The sequence below is a fragment of the Scyliorhinus torazame genome, chromosome 9, assembly GCF_047496885.1.
Source record: "Scyliorhinus torazame isolate Kashiwa2021f chromosome 9, sScyTor2.1, whole genome shotgun sequence".
Classification (NCBI taxonomy): domain Eukaryota; kingdom Metazoa; phylum Chordata; class Chondrichthyes; order Carcharhiniformes; family Scyliorhinidae; genus Scyliorhinus; species Scyliorhinus torazame.
This window is the reverse complement of record NC_092715.1, coordinates 250,103,953-250,128,583: the sequence shown is the minus strand read 5'-3', so window position 1 is coordinate 250,128,583 and position 24,631 is coordinate 250,103,953. Positions and strand designations below refer to the sequence as shown.

General features: G+C 43.6%; 1 protein-coding gene across 1 annotated transcript in view; it reads right to left on the bottom strand.

The window, feature by feature from the left end:
- Positions 1-16,194: 16,194 nt before the first annotated feature.
- Positions 16,195-24,631, bottom strand: part of LOC140429814 (SWI/SNF-related matrix-associated actin-dependent regulator of chromatin subfamily E member 1-related-like) — a 64,263-nt gene continuing 55,826 nt past the window's right edge. The window contains exon 11 of the transcript XR_011949212.1: positions 16,195-17,196. The gene's annotated coding sequence lies outside the window, so the exon portion shown is untranslated. The remainder of the gene's footprint in view (positions 17,197-24,631) is intronic.

Below are 24,631 nucleotides of genomic sequence, written 5' to 3'. Positions count from 1 at the left end.
GCAGAGATGTGTAGCCTCCCGCAGCTTCTGCCGAAATGGCTGCAGCTCAGAGAGCACACACATTTATACTCCACCCAGTCAGGCAGAGATCTACCCCGTACCTGTAGTACAGGGGCCTTACCATAATACCCCTCGTATGTGGTATATACAATACAACAGTGGTGACTACCACATTAACCCCGTTAAAAATAGAATCCAGCGGGGGTGGTGGAAAACTATTTACATTCAGGTGTTTAACATTTAAAGGAAATGTTTACAAATTCAGACGATCGGGCGCCTTGATCCGTCGTTGCAAGCGCCGCAGTTCTGGTGGTGGTTTCGGCATCGGTGACTCCGGGAGCGTGTCGACATCATCTTCCTCCCCGGGTGAACCAAGGGGAGGATGGATCGTCCTGGAGCGGGGGCTGTGGTGGGGTGCGCTGGGAGAAGGGAGGGTGGCGGTGGGGCAGAGGGGGGGGGGGGGGAGGGAGGTGTGGGGACCCAACTGGTGCCAGGTCCCTGAGGGAGACTGCGTCTTGGCGGCCGTCGGGGTACGCTACATAGGCGTACTGCGGGTTCGCGTGAAGTAGCTGTACCCCCTGAACCAACGGGTCCGCCTTGTGTAGACGCACGTGCTTGCGGAGGAGGATGGGTCCTGGAGCTGCCAGCCACGCTGGGAGCGAAACCCCGGAGGTGGACTTCCTGGGGAAGACAAAGAGACCTTCATGGGGGGTTTTGTTAGTCGCAGTGCAAAGGAGCGACCGAATGGAGTGAAGGGCGTCGGGAAGGACATCCTGCCAGCGGGAGGCTGGGAGATTTCTGGACAGTAGGGCCAGCTGGACGGCCTTCCAAACCGTCCCATTTTCCCGCTCCACCTATAATTACGAGATTTTGTATCACCCCGGTAAGCCCAACGAGCCCCCTGATGCCCTATCCCGAGGTACTTGTGCCAGCGTACAAGTGGACCGACTCCGGACCCTGCATGACGATCTCTGTCACCTGCTTTTATCACTTCATAAAGGCCCGCAATCTGCCCTACTCCATCGAGGAAGTCGGGGCTATCACCAGAGACTGCCAGGTCTGCGCGGAGTGTAAACCGCACTTCTACCAGCCAGACCGAGCGCACCTTGTGAAGGCCTCCCGCCCCTTTGAACGCCTCGGCGTGGACTTCAATGGGCCCCTCCCCTCCACCGACGAAAACACGTACTTTCTTAATGTGGTTGACGAATATCTCAGATGCCCCATCGCCGTCCCATGCCCCGATATGTCTGCAACCGTCATCAAAGCCCTCAACACCACCTTCGCTCTGTTCAGTTTCCCCGCCTACGTCCACAGCGACCGGTGATCCTCATTTATGAGCGAGGAGCTGCGCCAGTACCTGCTCAACAGTGGCACACTGGGGTAAATCGCTGGCTTTTAAAGCAGACCAAGGCAGGCCAGCAGCACGGTTCGATTCCCGTACCAGCCTGCCCGAACTGGCGCCGGAATGTGGCGACTAGGGGTTTTTCACAGTAAATTTATTTGAAGCCTACTTGTGACAATAAGTGATTTTTGTTTCATTGCCTCGAGCAGGACGACCAGCTACAACCCCCGGGGAAACGGGCAGGTGGAGGGAGGCTACACATCTCTGCGTTATAAATTGATGCACTATCAATTACGATGAGATGAGTAATCGAGGCTTTATTACGCAGAGATGTGTAGCCTCCCGCAGCTGCTGCCGAAATGGCTGCAGCTCGGAGAGCCCACACATTTATACTCTGCGTACTGGGCAGAGCCAACAGGCAGGGATCCACCCCCGTAGTTGTAGTACAGAGGCCTTACCTTAATACCCCTCGTATGCGGTACATACAATGCAACAGTGTTGACCAGTCTGCCACAATTTTCACATTGATTGTCCTTGCTCCAGCAATCAGCCTGTGAATGGCCTGTTCTTGCGCAGCGATGACATGCCTGTTGCTGGGTAGACTTCTTCTGGGCAGCTGCCAGTTTATGGATCCTAGTGCTGGCTACGAGCTGAGGAGCGTCTTTAACCGTGAGCTCTATCTCAATCGCAATGTCTAACGCAGACTTAAATTATTCTCTGTTAGTAACCTTCTTTTAATGATTTCATTCTTTGACCCAGAAAGAAATGTTCTGGAATGGTGTCATCTGACGAATCACCAAATTCACAAAACTCTGCAAGTCGCTTTTGAGTTGCACCAAACTGTGCATTATTTTCTCCATCTAATTGGTTTCTCCGATGCACACAAAATATTTCTGCAAAAATCAAGTGTTAGGTGCATGATGATTCTCTCGTATTTCCACCAGTTCTTGATACAACTTATCCCCAGGACTCTCTGGCTGAACTAAGCTTCTTAGCAAATTGAAAGTTTTGCTTCTGACCATGCTTAAAAATGCAGGAACCTGAATCTCTTCTGATATTTTGTCGGCTAAAATGTTACAATTGAACCTCACTTCAGAAGATTTCCAACTCTCTGAATCCTCGTCAAAAGAGCCCATCATGGCAAAATATCCCGCCATTTTTTCACGGTACCGAAAAATCAGAGAACTTTCCCACTTCGCTTAATTCAGTGGTCTAGCTTGTTAAGGATGGATCACCAATTCATAACAGCTTTAATTTGCTTGCAACCAATGAGAATCTTTCTCAGTCAGCCCTGCTCTACCTCCAGGTCTTGCCGTACTACACGTGGTGACTCCTTGGATTGCCGGTTGAAAATTGGCAAGGCCCTTCCTTTGAAGGTTCTGCCCCACAATCTTACCGATTCCAATCCAGGTGCGATTATCTGACCTTCTGTTAAGGTCTGTTAAGAGCCAGCAACGCCCAAAATTAATTTTAAAAATAATTAAATTAAATTCCTCATGAAGAAAATAACAAATTTTCAAAGATGCCTTCGACGTATAGATCCACTGTATGGATCAGCCCCGTTTGAGCTGCTGATAGGCAGGAATCTTCGCACTCAACTTCCCAAGCTGCCAAAGAAATGAATCCTCGGGATGGCAAGTTCTGGATCAGGGGTTGTGACAGCGAAGATGTCATTGTCTTGAGGGATGAAGATCAACGATGGTCTTGCTTGATACATGAAATGAAAATCAAATGAAAAGAAAATCGCTTATTGTCGCAAGTAGGCTTCCAATGAAGTTATTGTGAAAAGCCCCTCGTCGCCACATTCCGGCGCCTGTTCGGGGAGGCTGGTCTGGGAATTGAACCGTGCTGCTGGCCTGCCTTGGTCTGCTTTAAAAGCCAGCTCTTTAGCCCTGTGCTAAACATACCCCAGAAAGCAGAATCAGAAAGTCCTCTCCTCATAACTCGTGGCAAACCTCTCATCATACACTTGAGCGAACCAAATGTTGACAACCGAGTATTTGAAACTTCAACTCCAGACTGACAAAGTCAACCCAAGGCACTGGAAAAGGACAAGGTGTGGAAGAGTTGGAAAGCACCAGACTGTCTAATTTGTAAAGTCAGAGATTGAGTGTGACGAGATAGAATGTAAATATTACTGTAAATACATTTAGGTAAACACCTGGGGGGGGGGGGGGGGGGGGGGGGTGCGGTGGCGGTGAGGGTTGGGAAGAGATGTAGTATTCCGGTGATCAGGACGGCAAGGGTTAATATGGGATTGGGACTTCCACATGATGATGTAGAGTCAGATGGGGGTGGTAGAGTGTAGAAGATGCATCTGATTAGGACTATACCCTGGGTATGTGTATAGAGCTCTGTGTTATTAATAAGCGCTTATTGTTCAACCATACAAGCATCCAGATCTCTTCATGAGACTACATGCAACCTATACAACCGTTCATTGAGTTTGGGACATCTAAATGTTTTCATCGGCAGACAACAAGCACCTTACTCCCAATTTGTTGTCCAGTGTGGTGTATTGTGAAGAAAGAATCTGAAAGAGCTAAAGTGGGGCCTGACATTTGGAATGGGAAGGAAAAGAAAGCCCTTTTGCCTTGAGGGTTGCGTTCTACTGTTGAAAATGTGTGTTCCAGTTCAATTCATATCTGGAGCCTTCTCAGGTGCAGTTATGCACATGTTGGAGTCTTGCCCCTGGTAACTGGAAGCTTTGATGTCTGAACAGCAAGAATTTGGTTGCCCTGATTCACCTGCTTTAATTGGGTTCATTTCCTGATAGTTTCCAGAGAATCTGCCCAAGCCCTCATAGACTATCATAGAATTTACAGTGCAGAAGGAGGCCATTCGGCCCATCGAGTCTGCACCGACTCTTGGGAAGAGCACCCCCACCCAAAGTCAACACCCCCACCCTATCTCCATAACCCAGTAACCCCACGTACAAAAAGGGCAATTTTGGACACTAAGGGCAATTTAGCATGGCCAATCCACATAACCTGCACATCTTTGGACTGTGGGAGGAAACCGGAGCACCTGGAGGAAACCCACGCACACACGGGGAGGATGTGCAGATTCCGCACAGACAGTAACCCAAGCCGGAATCGAACCTGGGACCCTGGAACTGTGAAGCAATTGTGCTATCCACAATGCTACCGTGCTGCCCTGGGGGAAAAAAAGAATAATATCCATAAAGCACTTTCATGTTGATCAGACATCTCAAAGCATTTTGCAGCCAATAAATTCTAGTCATCTTTTTAACACAGGAGACACAGCAGACAAAATTTACACAGCAAGATCCCATAAACAGCAACGCGATAATGACCAGGAAATCTGTTTGTGTAATGTGGATTGAGAAATAAATATTGACCAGGACACCAGAGGTAATGCCCCTGCTTTTCAACCTAAATAGTGCCATGGGGTCCTTCACATCCACCTGAGAGGGCAGACAGGACCTCTCATCCAAAATACGGTATTTCTCACAATGCAGGTCTCCCTCAGCACTACTCCACTGGGAGAGGTTCAAGAGTCAGAGCAAATATCTCAACTTGGACTTTAACAACAGAGGAAGTAACAAGTAGGGTGGATAAAAGACAACCAGTAGATGTCGCGTATTTGGTTTTTCAAAAAATACTCAATAAAGTGCCATAGTTTAATGTTACTGCACAAGATAAGGGCTCATAGTGATGGGGATGATGTATTACCATGGATAGAGGGTTGGCTAATGAACAGGAGACAGATTCAGGTTAAAGGTGTCACTTTCTGGTTGGCAAACTATAATTAAAGTAATGCTGCTGTCGGGATCAGTATTGGGGCCTCAGCTATTTGCGATCACATTTCACTGCAGAGGAGGCCACGCCATTGCCCGGTGGCAGGATCTTCTGATACAATCACTGTCAATGGGGATTCCCATTCTATGCACCCTCCTATTGCCAGGAAACCCCACGGTAGGGCTTCGCCGTTGGCAGGACAGGAAAATCCCACCAGCGAGAATGGCCGGAAAACCCCAGCCATAGGATCCTCAGGTGGCTTGACAGGCTAGATGCCGAGAGGTTACTTCCCCCTGTGGGAAAGTGTAGGACCAGAGGGCATGATCTCAGAGTAAGACACTCGCCCATTTAAAACAGAGATGAGGAGGAATTTCTTCTCTCAGAGAGTAGTGAATCTTTGCAATTCCTCACCGGAGAGGACTGCAGAGCCTGGATTATTAAGTATATTCAAGGCTGAGATAGACAGATTTTTAATCAGTAAGGGAATCAAAGGTTATGGGAATAAGGCAGGAAAGTGGAGCTGAGGATTATCACATCAGATCTGTCATGATCTCATTAAGTGGCAAGCAGACTCGATGGGCTAAATGGCCTACTCTGCTTCTATGTCTTGTGGTCTAAGTTGAGAGGTTGTTAAAAAAGCATTTGGGATGCTGACGTTATAAAAAGAGATATAGACTACAAAAGCAAGGAAGTTAAACTAAACTTAACCAAAAACACATTTCAGCACTAGGCTGGAGTATTGTGTCCCATTCTGGGTTCAACTGTTTAGAAAGGATGTCAATGCATTAGTGAAGGTGTTCCAAATATAAAGGCAGTGTTTTAATGATTTATATTTGTATTGGTAAACATTAAAAGTAAGGTACAGCTTTAAATGAGTTAAATTTAATGTTTCTGTGTCTGGAAGGATAAAACCTATAGTTAGATTCATGCTGGATAATGTGTGTGGGTTGGTTTCAATTCCAAAGTTGATTCTATTTTGCTGAGAGAGGGTTATAGTGCAAATAAATCAGCAGTGGTTGTTTAGCAACTGGGGCTTTGCAAGGTAGGGAAGTTGTTAAGTTCTAGTTTAGCTAATTTAATTGCTTTTTAAAATAAATTTGGAGTACCCAATTGTTTTTTTCCAATTAAGGGGCAATTTAGCATGGTCAATCTACCTTCCAAGCACATGGTTGTGAGGGCGATAACCATGCAGGCACACGGCGAATGTGCAAACTCCATGCGGACAGTGACCCGGGCCGGGATCGAACCCGGTCCTCAGCACCGTGAGGCATCAGTGCTAAGCACTGCCCCACCATGCCATCCGGCTAATTTGATTGTAGGTAGTGAGAGAGAAGGCAGCTTTCTCAGCTCTGCGTGAGGTAGTTGGTTTTAGAGGATTAAAGAATGAACATCTCTCTCAGCCTTGCTAGAAGAAAAGTCATACTATGATGTAATGGTTAAGTAAACAGATGCTGGGAACCTAAAGCCCAGCTATTTAAGGAAACTAGAGAAATGAAGAGAAGTTGGTTTAGTAAACAGGTGCTGGAAACCTAAAGCCCAGCTATTTAAGGAAACTAGAGAAATGAAGAGAAGTTTCCAAGAAGTCTGGAGTTAACAGTACAGAGGAAACTAGGAAACAGAACAGATTACTGTTCAGTAAAGTCACAGAGAGTTGAAAAAGCATTGGATCGTGAGAAGCCAGAAAAATATCTGCAGTAGTGCTAAGGTTTGTGAGAAATTACCACAGTTTAGGGGACAATAATTGAAATAATTGTGGAAATCAGTGGCTGGACCACAAGAGTTTGTGTAAAAGACAAAGGGAACCTGCAGGGAGAGGTGTAAAACCTGAAAGCAAAAGCTTTATGGATGCATCGGAGGGAAAGCAAAATTTAAAAGAAGATTTGAAAGTGGGACTTTTGAAAGCGGAATTTGAAGTCACTCGTGTGGAAGCCGGAGTTCAGTGAGACAAGGTGGCTCCTGGTATAAGAATAAGCTGGGGACATTTTGAGGGGATATCCACAGAAAATCACTTAGGTTCAGAGAGGAGTGCATCTTACCACTGTCATTTTGTGTGCTTAAAAGGGACTTTGTGTGTTAATGAGGCCATTGTAGTTTACTTTGTAATACATGTTAATCTTAAAAATCTGTACAACTGTTAAGATAAGAGGGGAGTAAAGCAGTCTTGTATAATAATCTAATTTTTACATGTTTAATAAGTGTTTTTTTCTTGTTGTCAAGACTAATTCGCTGTCTTGTGACTTTGTTCCTCCACGTTTTACAAACAAAAGTAAATGTTACGGTCTTTTGAGGGTTCCAATTCTGGGATCTTCCTGTCCCGTTGAATCAACAACTGGGATCGTAACAAAAGTTCTGAATGAGATTTACTAAAACAGATGAGGGATATCAGTCATGTTAAGAGGTGGAGAAGCCGGGACTGGTCTCTTAAGAGCGGAGTTTTGATGGGAGACGTGTTCGAAATATGAACAGTTTCAATAATGGTAAATAAGGAAAAACAGTTGCTAGCGGCAGAAGGGTCAATGTCCAATGCACACAGATTTAAGGTGATTAGAAAATGAACCAAAATTGACATGAAGAAACATTTATAATATATATATATGCAGCATACTGTTTGATCTGGAAAATATGGCTTGAAAGGGTGGTGGAAGCAGATTTAATGGTAATTTTTAAAAGAGAAATACTTGAAGGAAGATAAAATTATAGGATGCTGGAGAAAGAACAGGGACTGATTGGACAGCACGACCAAGGAGCCAGCATAGTACAATGAACCAAATGGCCTCCGGCTGTGCTTTCCAATTCCATAAAGAACCCCAGTTTGTCTAGTGTCTCCACACAACTGAAGTCTCGCATCCATGATGCCATTTTAATAAATTTCCTCTGCAAACCTCTCACAGATTACGCTCAAATAACTTCAACTCTGCCTCAGGCTTTCCTTGAATAAGTAACAAATCTGGATGTCACTCCTGGTGGAAGCGCAGATAATAAAATAAAAACACAGAACGAGTGTTGTAAAAGCACAGTGGGATGATGCAGTTAATTAGTGCACATCTTCACCTCTGGGATCCACGTGTAACTTCAGCCCAGATTGCTTGCTTTAATCGTCCCAGCCTAAAATGAGTTTCATGCAGTTACAACCCAGCTTGTACTGAATGCTGGCCAAACACACATAACTTGTTCACCATCTAACACCAAGCATTCTGCCGCAGAAAAATGCCTGTTGTGGAAAATAAGAGAAAAGAAAATCACACTTTCGTGTTCCTCTGAGATTGAGGTGAGCTCACTGATGCACGCGGACTGAAATATACTTTATATTTGGTTTGCTTTTACCTGACCGGTTTCTGCTGGGTTAATTGGATTCAGGTTTTATTTTAGTTGCCTGGCAATTTGACGTTTTCCGGGTCAGCCATTTATCAGTTTCCAGCTCACAGACTGAGTCAGAAATAGGGCAGCACGGTAGCACACGTGGTTAGCACTGTGGTTTCACAGCACCAGGGTCCCAGGTTCGATTCCCTGCTGGGTCACTGTCTGTGCGGAGTCTGCACGTTCTCCCCGTGTCTGCGTGGGTTTCCTCCGGGTGCTCCGGTTTCCTCCCAGTCCAAAGATGTGCAGGTTAGGTGGATTGGCTATGCTAAATTGCCCTTAGTGTCCAAAAAGGTTGGGTGGGGTTACTGGGTTAAGGGGATAAAGTGACTGTGTGGGCTTGGGTAGGGTGTTCTTTCCAAGGGCCGGTGCAGACTCGATGGGCTGAATGGCCTCTTTCTGCACTGTAAGATTCTATGATTCTATGAACCTTCTGGTCAGTGGCAATGATGCTGCCTGCAAGGTTTTTCTGATCTGACAATATGGTGTATCTCTTCTGGGCTTTTTCGGCTAAAATAGAAATGTACAGTGCAGAGGAGAATGCCATCAGAGAGGAGTTGAGTCAGGAAAAGAGAGGTTATGCCCCCTTTTTAACGGCACCAGTTTCCCTATTCAGGCAAGTTTAAAGAGTCCAGGTTGGTGACTGAAAGCCTGAGTGGAGAGATGGGAGAGGTGGATGGGGGCAGTCAATGGTGTAATGAGGTGCATGTATCTTCAAGAAAATGCGCCTTTAATTGTCAATCACTATTAGCACTGACACAGGATATGATGTATTACTCCCATGGCTTGTAGTCAGTCTGCCAGGGAAAGTGGAAGAGATTAGATGCATCGTACACTGGGCAGGATTCTCCGGCCTCCCAGCCCCATGTTTCTGGACGACAGGAGGCTTCCTATTGAAGCCACGCCACTGGAAACCCACGGGCTGCGGGCGGGACCAGAGAATTCAGCCTCCAGCGAATGGCCGGAGAATTCTGGCTATCATGTTCCAGTGAACCTGAATAACAATCTTTAAAATAATCTTTATTAGTGTCACAAGTAGGCTTACATTGACACTGCAATGAAGTTACTGTGAAAATCTTGTCTTGTAGTCAAATGAAGAACCCACATTACTGTTTCACCAACGTTGTGTAGGATTGGCATGTTTACATCAAAGATGGGAATGTAACAATTGGGACGGAGGGTGGTGGGAAGGAAGGGATTAGTTATGATTTTAGGTTTTGGGTTTTAACAGACCGCGTTTTAAACTGCCTGACATTTCTTGATAACTAGCAAGGTAAATCAGGCGGATCTGTCCCAAGTCTCCGACTCAAGAGTCAGAGACATTTGCACAGGATCCCAGGCAACAGGACATTGCCCATCAGGAGTTTAACAGAACTGGGCGATGCCATAAAACATAGGAGCAGAATTAGGCCACTCGGCCCATTGAGTCTGCTCCGCCATTCAATCATGCCTGACATTTTTCTCATCCCCATTCTCCTGCCTTCTCCCCATATCCCCAGATCCCCTCAGTAATCAAGAACCTATCTACCTCTGTCTTAAAGACACTCAATGATTTGACCTCCCCAACCTTCTGCGGCACAGAGTTCCACAGATTCACCACCCTCTGGCTGAAGAAATTCCTCCTCATCTCTGTTTCAAAGGATCATCCCTTTAGTCTGAGATGCCGATGTAGTTTTACTTGTCAGGACGTCGGAAGGATACTGACGCCCTTCTTCTGTATACGTCCCATCTCAGAGGATCCAGAAACTGGAAGATTTGGGCCAGTGGTGATTTCACTTTCCATCACCCACTCCCTCCAGCAGCATTCATCTGTGTGACTCTTTTAAAAAATATATATTTTAATTCAAACACAGTTACATTCACAAACAATAATCAACTTGCAACAGGTTATAAACAGTTTGAAAAAAATTCCCGCCACATTTTTCCCCTGCCTAAACTAATCCCCTATTCCCCCCTTCTACTCCTTAGCCTCCACCCCCTCCCTCTACCATTTGGCGAAGAAAATGTCTTTAATCAGGGATAGAAAGAACTTCCATCTCATGAAGAACCCTTCTTCCAACCGTCAGAGCGCATATTTACTTTTCTCTAACTTCAAGAATTCGACCAGATCTCCCAGCAATGTTGAAATCCCCAATGGTACCACCGATCTGCAACTCAATAGGATTTGTTGACTCGCATTCAGCGAGGTGAAGGCCACCAGGTCAGCTCCACCCCTCCCCCACCCTCTCCCCTCCAACAGCTCTGGCAAATCTGAAACCCCAAAGATTGCCATCAAAGGGCACAGTGCCAGCTTAACCTCTGCTATTTCCGATATTGTGACAAACACTGCAGCCCAGAAACCATTCAGCTTTGAGCACTCCCCGAATATATGTGAATGGTTTGCTGATCCCCCTCCCGCACCTTTCACATTCATCTTCTACCTCTGGGAAAACCCTGCTCATATGGGCCCTTGTCATGCGAGTCCTGTGCACTACCTTGAACGGAATGAGGCTCATCCCAGCACAAGATGACGTTGAGTTAATTTAGTGCATGGTCTCCAGATACCCGCCCCTCTCCACGCTTGATTCCCAACTACTCCTGCCATTCTTCCTTATTTCTTCAATTGGCGCCTTAGCAGTTTCCAGCAGTCACTTGTGTCTCCAATTCTCCCCTCGTCTAGATCGTCCAGAGTCAACAACTTCTCCAGTAGTGTCTCTTCCAGCTGATGAGGAAACAAGGGTAGTTCTATGCGTGCAAAGTTCTGGGCCTGGATGTATCTAAATTCACTCCCTCCAGTCAATTCAAATTTCTAATGTAACTCCTCCAGTTTCGCAAACCTTCCTTCAATAAACAGGTTCTTCAACCATTCTACCCCTTCCCTGTACCACCTACCATATATCTCATCCACCTTTCCCGGCATTAACTGATGATTCTACATAATGTGGCCAGTGCCGACATGCCTCTTAGACCAAAGTGCAGCCTCAACTGGTTCCATATTCTGAGTGAAGGTGCAACTACAGGATTTCTAGTATGTCTGCCCAGAGACAACGGGAGTGGGACCATCGCCAAAGCCCTCAAACTCGGCCTCCCTTGGGTCTCCTCCACCCAAACCCACTCAGATTCCTCTTCTCCCCCACCAAAGCATTATCTTCTCTCTATTTGCTGCCCAGTGGTGGTATATTAGGTTTGGAAATGCCAACACCACCCCTCCCCTCCCCCCTTTTTACAAAAAGATCCTCTGAACCCTGGGTGTTTTACCTGCCCACACAAACTCCAAAATTAATCCGTTCAGCCTATGAAAGAACATTTTCAGGATGAATATTGGAAGGGTTTGGGAGACAAATAATAAATATGAGGGTCCCGGTCATATGTTTATCTTAACTGCCTGTATCCTTCCGCCAGAGACAACGGCAAGGAATTCCACTGCTTCAGATCCCCCTTCACTACCTCAACCAAACTGGACAGGTTCCATTTGCACATTGTGTCCCAGTCATGTGCTACTTGTATACCCAAGTATCTAAATTTCTATGCGACTCTTGATGGTTAGGCATTCTGGTACTGTGGCAACAGGTCAGCTTTGTGACACTTTGCTCCTCCAGTAATCTACTCATGGTTTTGGTTGCTGCACCCTCCGAGACAGCCATACAAAAATGTATTGTCAACCACAGACCCACAGCACTAAAACGTAGCATGCACTGAAAGTCTCAGAGCCCAACGGAGCCACTAATCTCAAATTCATGGAGCTTGACTGTTTAAATCTCTTCACTCGGTCTGGCTCACACATATGGCTCGGAGGTCATGGTTGGAAAGAATTTCTTTTTCAATGCGTGTACTGTGTTTTACTGAAAAATTACAAAGGAATGGTGGCCGATTATCTGACTCTCAGAGGTCAATATATGCAGTGCCTGGAACATTAGGTGGGTGATCCACAAACACCTTACTTCCTTCACAGGGGCAGGGGAGGGGGGGGGGGTGGTGAAGCTTGGCTAGACTGCTGGTCGTCCACGCAGAGCAAGGCCAGCAGCGCGGGTTCAATTCCTGTACCGGCTAAGACCCCACCTTCTTAGCCTTGCCCGAGGTGCGGTTATCCTCAGGTTAAATCAACATCAGCCAGCTCTCCCCCTCAAAGGGGAAAGCAGCCTATGGTCATCTGGGACTATATCGACTTTACCTTTACTTCCTTCATTGCCAAAAACTGAAATGAGCACTCAAGAGAATGATGCTTGGCATTCATAGCAAAGCATCATTGCTCCAAATAGATTGCATACTATAAGGGTCGTTCCTGTTGATTCCTTTATTTCCATGTTCATTAATTCATGCCATTATCATTTGGATCCATGATGCTTAATGGATATGTTCCTTTAAGTCAAGTAGCAGAGAGAATGAAGAATGCAAGAAGTTGCAACATAGTATACAGTGCTAGTTTTCGAGAAATAGAACTCAGATTTATAAGTTCATAAGATATAGGAACAGAATTAGACTATTTGGCCCATCATGTCTGCTCCACTATTCTATCATGGCTAATCTGTTCCTCACCTGCTACCTACAATGATACAGACGAAGCGCCGGATAGCAAAATCAGCCAGAGACTTTGTGGCATGCGAGAGATGGCGTGGGACTCGGTTCGATTGGTTGACTGGTGGCAAATGAATTGGCCAAAAGGCTGTATTCTGCCTGGTAACAGGGGTTGATTGGATCCTGCCTGAGTGGGATGATTTCCAGAGACTCATGGAAAGCAGAGTTGAAGAGCTGGGTGCTGACAGACAAGGACCTGCTCTCTCCCTCTCTGGAAATGCCACGAGCTGCTGGATTTCTGAACCTACAGAGAATCTGCATGAATAAATTGACAATGAAAACCATTAGACTGGAAATAGAAACTCTGACCTGGAAGCCCGGTTTGAAGGAAAGGGTGTGTAAAGACAGCCTTCTGAAGCAAAGACTCATTATCCTTTTACTTATTACTTTCACCCCTCTCTTCCCTTCTGTGTTTGTTGTCTTGCGTGTGTGTGTGTGTGTGTGTGTATATATAGAGAGCGGGGGGAGGGGGGCAAGTTAAAGTGGGGGATTTGGAATTAGATAATAGTTGACCAGTTGTATTTGCTGCATATTTCATTATAATTCTTGTTGTAAATAAACTTAATTGTGTTTAAATTGACAAACCTGGTGACTGCAATTATTGGGCAGCTGAGGGCCAGAGACTTTGGGTATTTTTCACAGAATTATTTGTAAATTCAATTATGATGTAACTCCGGATCAAGGGGGGCTGGAATTGACCATGCCTTAGCCCCGGGTGTCATAACAATACTAAAAGACCCAAGAATCAATTACTTTAATTTCGCAAAGGTAAAAGTCAAAGGAACAGTGCTTACTATTTAGCATGCTGACAGATGTTCAGCATTGTTTGATGATCTGATGTAGCTCCCGCTATTGGGGCGGAAGGCAGTAGGGGAATAGGGGACATGGGCATTGTGAGCAGGACAAGAAATAGCAAATCTCTTTAACTAGATTGAAGAACTCCCTCAGAGATTTTCAATTCAGCATGGGTGGTAGATTTTGGTTTGGCTTGACCATTTTGAGATTAATTTCCTGTTATATTCATTGCCATTAGCTAACAAGGTCAAAATGCCATTTTGTGTTGACACTGAAGTGAGAAGCCATTTTGTCTTCTGTACTTTATAATCACTCATGTGAACCATCCAGAAACAGATGACAACGAAATAGTGTACCTTAATTAAGTTGTAATTGAAGAAATAGTAATTCATCAAGTAATGCTAAGGTTGGATTTAAAAACTTATAAATTTAAACAGTACTGTAAGATTCTGCATTGGCTGAGGACCAAATCAGATATCTTGTGCTAAGGTCAGCGGAAGCCATGACCAAATGGAGAATAAACAATCGTGCAAAGTCAGATAACAAAAGTTACTGCAAGAGAAACACTGTCCTTTCAAGGGACAATGTACGCAGGCAGTTAAACTCCAATGAAAACAAATCAATAATTCAATTAGCCTATTGTAGCATTACACAGACATGGTCTGAGATGAGGTATCGATAATTTAGGGGATAAAAGTAAAAGGTTTGAACGTTATCTTTGCTAGCTGGTCATGTACTGGATGCCCCCCCAAGGCAAAATTTGAATGAATTGCTGTCAACAAAGGAACTAGAGGACAACTTCACACTCTTCAGCTATCTGATCACTCGTTTGAAACCGTAAAGTCCAGCTTGTGTTATTAAGTATACTTTTCTTCTAATTTGCTTTGAGAATTCATCTTGCCTTATGGTTATGTCCTGTTCAAAGCCAAACTTTATTGGGTTAATTTGAAGTCAGATAACTGCATAATTAAGATTTAAGTAAAATTTAAATATATATCACCTACAATATTCAGAATCTAAACTTTCAAATTAGACGGAAATTATATACAGAAATCAAAATAAAATTGGGAAGAAAGATGGGACCGAAAGACGGATAAAAGTGACAGAAAAAGTATACGCTTTAAAATCGCCAACATTAATTAAATCCTGAATGAAACTGCTCATTTCTAAAATTAAAGAGGCCTTTTGGCAATAATCATCACTTATGCTGTGGTTAAAAAATAATTTACTCCCGAATGCAGCAACCCTAATGCTTTCTGGTGCGTTTAGTGGGTTAAGTGTTGCCACCTCACGCCATTAGGTTGATTTCAATAGGACTGTTACAGTGCACCGTTTGGGGTATTTCAGACAGTAACTTCAGTGCACGTGTGAACAAATATGCAAAAGCAGGCTTTAGGAGGTGCTCTCATTCTACTCTGCAATAATAGTCCTGTGATTATCATTGTAAAATCCATGCCAATGTCTCTTGCCTTCACACCATTGAGTCCACTCTGGGGAGTATGTAAAAAAATAAATTGAGTTGTCCAAATTCAATAAAAGACCCAAGCATCATAGAATTTACAGTGCAGAAGGAGGGCATTCAGCCCATCGAGTCTGCACCGGCTCTTGGAAAGAGCACCCTACCCAAGGTCAACACCGCCACCCTATCCCCAGAACCCAGTAACCCCACCCAACACTAAGGGCAATTTTGGACACTAAGGGCAATTTGTCATGGCCAATCCACCTAACCCGCACATCTTTGGACTGTGGGAGGAAACCGGAGCACCCGGAGGAAACCCACGCACACACGAGGAGGATGTGCAGACTCCGCACAGACAGTGACCCAAGCCAGAATCGAACCTGGGACCCTGGAGCTGTGAAGCAATTGTGCTATCCACAAGGCTACCGTGCTGCCCACTGTTGCTTCACAGTGCCAGAGTTCCAGGTTCGATTCCCGGCTTGGGTCACAATCTCAAGTGTAGGCTATTTAGGATTGAGATGAGAAAAACTTGATTCATTCAAAGGATACTGAACCTGTGGAATTCAGGCCAAGTCATTGAATGGATTCAAGAAAGAGATAGATTTCTTTTAGATGTTGATGGCATCAAGGGGTATTGAGAGAAAGCAGGAATATGGCATTGAGATCAAGGATCAACTACGATCATATTGAATGGTGAAGCAGGCTCGAAAGGCCTACTCCTGTTCCTAGTTTCCCTGTTTCCAGCATTTACCAATTGTTATGGGCGAGGTGTTTTCAGAACCCCAAAATGTATCATGGAGTTCAACCAACCTCCCCCTTTAATGTATTTGTTGCTTTTCCGAGCACACGGCTTGTTCTCCAGGTGTGATACAGCAATTATGGACAAATGGTTTTTAAACACAAAACAATGTTTATTCCATGAACTCAACTTAACCCTTTTAAATAAACATTGAATCTCTTAACACCCCCTTACTTCAAAGATAACCCCGAAAATATTACAACACTAAATAATCCTTCAGTTATTCCTTTCAACACCCAAAAGAGACTTAACACCTTTAAACAGAAACACATCAGGTTAAAGACATTACTATTATGAGTTTAAAATCACTCAAATGATCCAGAGATAGTCTTTCATGGCAGAGATCACAGATCACTGCAAACACAGACTCCTAAGCTCTTTCAAACTGAAATTAAAAACTGCAAAATGGCTGATCTAAAGCCCAGCTCCACCCACACTCTGACATCACTGCATTTCTTAAAGGGACATTGCTTAAACATCCATTTCTTAAAGGCAGTCTCCCATGACACCTCCCCTCAAGAAAAAAAAAAACCATCAACTTCAAGATGGTTTCATTTTTCACTTTTGCACCATCCACTAAGAAATGTACACAGGAAATATACCTTTTCGTTTAAAAAAAACACACGCAAACAGGTATAATAATATAATCCATTTTTCTTCGTTCTTCTTCCTCCAACCGAAATCCTTCTCGATTGAGTCTTTTTGAACAAAGTCTCTGCACAATCCATCCAATACTCTACTCCTCGGCATTTCTCTTTAGAATCAGATATTTTAGTTCAATCTGACTACAGAGTCGCTTGCAATTCTCCAATACAGGAGCTTTGGTGATCACAGCTTTCAGGCAGTCAAATGCCTGTTGAAAGTCCGCTGTCCATTGAATTTTTTTACATTTCTTCAGCAATTCCATCAGTGGAGTAATCATGCCACAAAACGTTTGCACAACTGTTCGGTCAAATCCACTCATGCTAAGAAATCGCATTATCTCCCTTCGTCTTGAGGGTATCGGAAACTCCGCAAGGAAAGTGATTTGGGCTTCTCCAAATTCACTTTCGGCTAGGTTCATCACCAAACCTGCCGCCTGAAGTCGATCGAAGAAGTCCATACGATGTTTTAAATGTTCTTTCCATGTCTGGAAGTTGCAAATAAAAGCAGATTGTGTCAATTTCTCAATGCAATCCTTCAAACGCGGGATAGGATGAGTCCGGTCTTGTAACTGCATTCACCTTTCACACACAACCGTTGGGTACTGTCTGGTTTAGGTACCATCGCTATGGGTGAGCTCCATTGGCTGCTACCCACTTCAATTACGCCATTCTTCAGTATACTCTCAATCTCTCTGTTAACCTGTTCCAATTTTAAAGGATTAAGTCTATATGGATGTGGTTTGATAGGAACAGCAATTCCCACATCTACATCATGTATAGCCATTTTAGTACTTCCCAATTTATCTCTACAAACTTGCCCAGGTCATATCAATAACTCTTTCAGGTCAGTTTGTTTTTCCTCCAAAAGGTAACTTAACAATTCATCCCAATTTTTAAGTACATCCTCATTTTCCAATTTAATTTGAGGTATGTCAAATTCACAATCACCTGGATTTGGTTCGTCACTTTGAGTTAGAATCATTAAAACCTCCTTTTTCTCTCCTTCCCTTTCAAAGTACCTTTTAAGCATATTCACATGACACACTTGGTGAGTCTTCCTTCTATCTGGTGTTGTTACCACATAATTCACCTCACTTAATTTCCTTTCAATCTGATACGGTCCACAAAACCTAGCTTTTAAAGGCTCCCCTACCACTGGTAACATCACTAAAACTTTATCTCCAATGGCAAAACTACAAACTTTGGATTTCTTGTCCGCTATCTGTTTCATCACATTTTGTGCAACTTTCAAATGTTGTCCAGCCAATTCACCTGCTCTATTTAATCGTTCCCTAAAACTTGACATGTAATCCAATAGTGTAATTTCCGATTTCTCACCCACCAATTTTTCCTTAATCAATTTAAGTGGTCCTCTTACCTCATGACCAAAAATTAGTTCAAAAGGACTAAATTTGGTAGACTCATTAGGTGCATCCCTAATTGCAAACAATACGAATGGAATTCCTTTATCCCAATCCTCTGGATAATCTTGACAATACACCCTCAACAGGTCTGATGCCACCTTTCTAACGCTCCCTGCGATTCTGGATGGTACGCAGTTGATTTAAATTGTTTTATTCCCAAGCTATCCATAACTTCTTTGAATAACTTTGCAGTAAAATTTGATCCTTGATCCGATTGAATTTCTGTGGATACTCCATATCTAGTGAAGAATTGAAGTAACTCCTCCACAATCCTTTTAGCTGTAATATTACATACTGGAATGGCCTCTGGAAACCTAGTAGACACATCCATTACAGTCAAAAGATATTGATTCCCACTTTTTGTTTTAGGAAGCGGTCCTACACAATCGATTAGGACCCTTGAAATAGGTTCCTCAAATGCTGGAATGGGTATTAAGGGCGCTGGTTTTATCACTGCTTGAGGTTTCCCTATCACTTGACATGTGTGACATGATTGACAAAATTTAACTACATCTTTATGTAGTCCAGGCCAATAAAAATGTTTCTGGATTTTAGCTTGAGTTTTCCTTATTCCCAAATAACCTCCCACTGGTACCTCCTGTGCAACTCGCAACACCTCCTTTCCATACCCTACCGGCAATACTATTTGATGAACTTCTGCCCACTTTTCATCTGCCTGCATATGTACAGGTCTCTATTTTCTCATCAAGACATCACTTTTACGGTAATAACACTCTGGTATACTCTCAGATTCCTCTTCCGTAGATGCTTTCTGATATATCCGTTTTATTTCTACATCTTTCTGTTGTAACTCTGCCAATTTTCCTGAACTAAAATTATCCGCCTCATCCTCCACCTGTTCTTGTTCTTTTTCAACTATCTGATCAAAAATCGTTTCTGATAATTGCACTTCAACTTCATCTTCACTCTTTGATTTCTCCTCGTCTTAACCTGTGACTTTGCGACCGGGTTACTACACAATCCGGAAAAATCCCAGGATATTCGTCCTTCAATCCTTCAGTTGTCTGATTTTCCACTGGCTTATCAACCACAGTAGGCATCACTCCCACCTATGATCTAGCTATATCATTACCCCAAATAAACTGTATTCCTGGACAAGATAGTTTCACTATTACTCCTACTACCACTTCACCACTCTTAACTGGACTTTCCAACCTTATCTTATATAATGGAACGCTACTCCTCTCACCCTGAATTCCACATATCACCACCTTTTCTGGCAACATTCTTCCCAAACTACATAACTCCTCATCTTTTACCATTAAAGATTGACTAGCCCCTGTATATCTTAAAATTGTGACTTCTTCACCTGCTCCTCCTGATACACGAGTAAACTTTACCCACACAAGTAAATTCTTTAAAGACATCTGGCACCTTATTAACAATTACTTCTTGAACAGGCTGTACAATCGTTTGCACCTCCTTCGCTTCCCTTGGGCTTTCCTTTACCACTCTAACAAATCCCACTGTCTTATCCTGATTTACTACATCAGCCTTCCCAGTGCGTTTCTTCAACCACCAACACTGTGACTTTACATGGCCTAGTTTATTACAGTAAAAACATTTGAAACTTTTCATCTCTTTCCACCCTCCTGGATTTCTTTTTTAATCTGAGGTACACTCTCTTTATTGTCTCCCATCAGATCACCTTTACCTTTACCACTTGAGTGTTTCTCATGTCCCCAGTTTCTATCCCTCACCGGCTGAAACTGATGTCGGAAACCAATCATTGATTTATGAACTAATTCCTAATCATCTGCCATTTCTACTGCTAATCTCGCGGTTTTAACCCTCTGTTCTTCCACGAGTTCTCACTACATCAGGAATTGAATTTTTAAACTCCTCCAAAAGTATAATTTCTCTGAGAGCTTCATACGTTTGATCTATTTCCAAAGCCCTTATCCACCTATCAAAATTACCTGTTTGAGTCTTTCAAACTCCATGTATGTTTGACCAAATTCTTTCCTTAAATTTCTAAACCTTTGTCTGTAAGCTTCAGGCACTAGCTCATGTGCACTTAAGATGGATTTCTTCACCTCCTCATACGTTCCAGATACCTCCTCCGGTAGTGATGCAAACACTTCACGAGCTCTACCTACCAGCTTTGTTTGAATCAGTAATACCCACATGTCCTGTGGCCATTTCATTTGTTTAGCTACCTTCTCAAATGAAATGAAAAAGGCTTCTACTTCCTTCTCATCAAACCTTGGCAATGCTTGGACATATTTAAATAGATTCCCACCAAGCCTTCAACTATGACGCTCTTTCTCACCATCCTCATCACTATCATCCAACTGTACGTTTCCCTTTATGTCTGCCAATTTTAATTGACGGTCATGTTTCATGGCCATTTTCTGAAGTTCAAAATCCCTCTCTTTATCTTTTTCCCTGATCTGTATCTCCCTTTCTTTTTCTTTTTGTTCTGCTAGGGCTATTCGTTCTTTTCTCCGTTCTTCTCTTTTTCCTCTCTCTCCCTGTCTTTTTCCACTCTCTCTCTCGTATTCAAGCCGCTTTAATTCTTTCTCATGTCCCATTTAATTTGCAACTGAATTTTTTCCATTTCAAATGAGACAAACTCTATCTCAGGCATCTTTAAATGCTTAACCACCACCATAATTACCTCATCTTTTCGCATTTCGTCAGGTAATGTTAACTGCAATGCTTTTGCCAAACCTAACAGTCTGTTTTTACTCTCTGAAAGTAAGGTATCATGTGTTATCGTGTCAACCCCCCAAAACCTCTGAGCCTCTGAAAGAGCCATTGTCCACAACACACTTAAACTAAAATACCACACCGGAAAAGCAACAATCCTTCACTGTCTTTAAGTTCACAAAAGCCAATCCAATAGATAGACTTTTATCCCGGACGAGCCCCCAATTGTTATGGGAGAGGCGTTTTCAGAACCCTAAAATGTCCCAGGTTCGATTCCGGCTTGGGTCATTGTCTGTGCGGAGTCTGCACGTCCTCCCCGTGTCTGCGTGGGTTTCCTCCGGGTGCTCCGGTTTCCTCCCACAGTCCAAAGATGTGCGGGTTAGGTGAATTGGCCAATGATAAATTGCCCTTAATGTCCAAATTGCCCTTGGTGTTGGGTGGAGGTGTTGAGTTTGGGTAGGGTGCTCTTTCCAAGAGCCGGTATAGATTCAAAGAGCTGAATGGCCTCCTTCTGCACTGTAAATTCAATGATAATCTATGATTAATCTCGGACAAAGGTTCGGCACAACATCGTGGGCCGAAGGGCCTGTTCTGTGCTGTATTTTCTATGTTCTATGTATCATGGAGTTCAACCAACCTCCCCCTTTAACGTACTTGTTGCTTTTCCGAGCTCACGGCTTGTTCTCCAGGTGTGTTACAGCAATTATGGACAAATGGTTTTTAAACACAAAACAATGTTTATTCCATGAGCTCAACTTAACCCTTTTAAATAAACATTGGATCTCTTAACACCCCCTTACTTCAAAGATAACCCCGAAAATATTACAATACTAAATAATCCTTGTTATTCCTTTCAACATCCAAGAGAGACTTAACACCTTTAAACAGAAACACATCAGGTTAAAGGCATTACTAATATGAGTTTAAATCACCCAAATGATCCAGAGATAGTCTTTCATGGCAGAGATCACAGCAGATCCAGTTCACTGCAAACACAGACACTCCCAATCTCTTTCAAACTGAAACTAAAAACTGAAAAATGGCTGATCTAAAGCTCAGCTCCACCCACACTCTGACATCACTGCATTTCTTAAAGGGACATTGCTTAAACATCCATTTCTTAAAGACACTCACATGACACAATTTTATTTCAGATTTCCAGCATCCGCAGTATTTTATTTTAAATGAAAACAAGCATTGGCCAAAGTATTAAAATACATACCCTTTGACAAATGCGAGCACCGAAAACCAGGCCCCTCTAAACAGATTGGTACTTTTTTTTAAAAATCATTAATGAGGTGTGGGCAACACTGGCCAGGGCAGCAATTACTGCCCATCTCTAACTACTCTAGAAGGCAGCAGTGAGTCACCTTCTTGAACTGCAGCAGTCCATGCAGTGCAGGCACACTGTTGTTACGTAGGAGGTTTAAGGATGACTATCCAGTGACAATGAAGGAAAGATGATGTACCTTCGAGTCAGAGTGGTGTCGGACTCGGAGGGAAACCTTTGGTGCAGGTGTTCCCAAGTGCCTGCTGCCCTTGTTCCTCTAGACGGTAGAGTTTACAAGTTTGGAAGGTCCTGTCATCGACTTGGGTAAGTTTCTGTAGTGCATTTTGTAGATGGTGCACAGTGCAATCATTATGTGTCAGCATGGATGAAGTGCCAAACAATTTGGCTGCTTTGTCCTGAATGGTGGTTTCTTAAATGTTGTTAGAAGTGCACTCATGCAGGCAACTGGACAGTATCCTAATGAACTGCAGACTGGTGCCTGGTAGATTGTGGAAAGAAACCAAGTGAGTTGCTCATTGCAAAATTCAGCCATATTCGGACTTGCTCGTGTTGCCGACATATTTACGTAGATGACCCAGTTAACCTTCTGGTCAATGATGACCACGAGATGATGATGGTCGGGCAATTCAGTAGTGACAATGCCAGTGAATATTAAGAGGAGGTAGTTCGGCTTTCTCTTCTTGCCAATGGTTACCCAGCATTTGTGTGCAATTGTCACGAATAGTCCTTGCCATTTATCAGCTAAAGCCAGAACATTGTCAAAGTGTTGCTACATGTAGTTGCGGATTGCTTCAGTATCGGAGGAGCTGCGAATGGTATTAAAACAGTGTACTCATCAGTGAACATCCCCATTTTTGACCTTTTATTGAACGGGAGGTCACTGATGAAGCATCTGAAGATGGTTGGACCTGGGACACTGCCCCAGGGACTTCAGCAAAGTCCTGATGCTGAGATGCTTGGCCTCCAAAAACATCTTCTTTTGTGCTAGGAACAAGTGGAGCGTTTGTCCAATTCCCACTGATTTCACTTTTATTGAGATTTCATGGTGTGCAGTGCTACTGTGGAGGATGCTGTTAATACATTTTCACATGTTGGAGTATAATTTTGGGTTTTGATTTCTAAATGGGAAGGGTGAATTTGCATGCAAGAATCAGTGTTTTACTTCAAATAGTTAAGATCTCAAAATTCATTCTTCAAAACGCAGCGTTGGCATAGCAGTGAATCAGGCTGCATCAGTTTACCGCAGGATATCCATGCTTCCGGTGTGGCATTTTGCTCCACAGCTTTATTGCTAAAATTGCAATTTAGTATCTGCACATTTCATGCTGTGAGATGGTTCGATATTTTTAATGGTTCGGGTGAAACAGCAGACTTGGACCCTCATAAGTTCACGCTGAGCTGATATTTCAAGAAATGTAGCTGTAATATGTTTCTTGGCCTGGTGTTGGGTGGAACACATTGTAATATCAGTTGTTCTTTTTTTTTTATAAATCGAGGGGCGTATTTAATGCAGGCAACGGGAGTTTCATTCAGTGAGAGGTGGGCTGGTTCGAGCCCCACGTTACCTCCTTTAGGGATGGCCTGCCGCACTCAGTGGACAGTGACAGGCCTTACCCAAGATCAATGACTACACACCCTTCCCGGATGGAAATCTGCCCACCTATGAGCTGCTGGCCAATGAGAGGTCAGCAGCTGACTTAGAAAAAAACTATTTGATTATCACTATAAATGTTTTTTGGGTTTATGTTCCTCGTGAGAGATGGAAAAATGTCCATCAGACGCACGCTAGCTGATGCCCATTTCCACCAATGGTTGCCTCAATTTTTAACCATGTGGCTACAGTTATCCAGCCATCCATTTCAACGTTTGAGCTTGATGCCCAATGAACAGGCCTTTTGCACATCTCTCCGACCGTTTTAAATCAGTGATAAACTCCTGACCACAATCTTCACGAGTCACGGGACGGATCAGTTACCTCAGGAGCAACAAAATCACTTTTGCTGATGACAAACTTGATTTCTCATCTATTGGCCAAACAGGGTTCTTTAGTAAGCGCAGTACTTTTTATTTATGGTCCAAATCGATCATGATTTGTAGTTTTGTTTTCAAAGATGAAGGCAATCTCTTACTCAAATATCTTCACACATTAGCTGGCACACGCCTCTTATTGATATCCTTATTACAGTTGTCTGAAAAGTCAGCACCGACAGCACAGTATTCACTCAGTATTAATCTAGATAATGCGCTCAAGTATCTGAAGTAGTGCCTGAACCCGTGACCTCCTGGCTCAGCAACTAACCCAAGTTGGCACAAGAACATGAAGAAAAATATTGGGGCAAGCATAGGCCATATCGTCCCTGAAGGCTGTTCTGCCATTAAGCAAGATTAAGGTGATGTTTGCCCTCACCGGCACCTTATTCCCATGTCTGATACCCCTGCTGTGATCAGAATGTTGGATAATTAGTTTGTTGATGCACCTTCTGCTATGCCAAATACTGGAATAGTCATACCTTATTGCTCTAAATTTGTTAA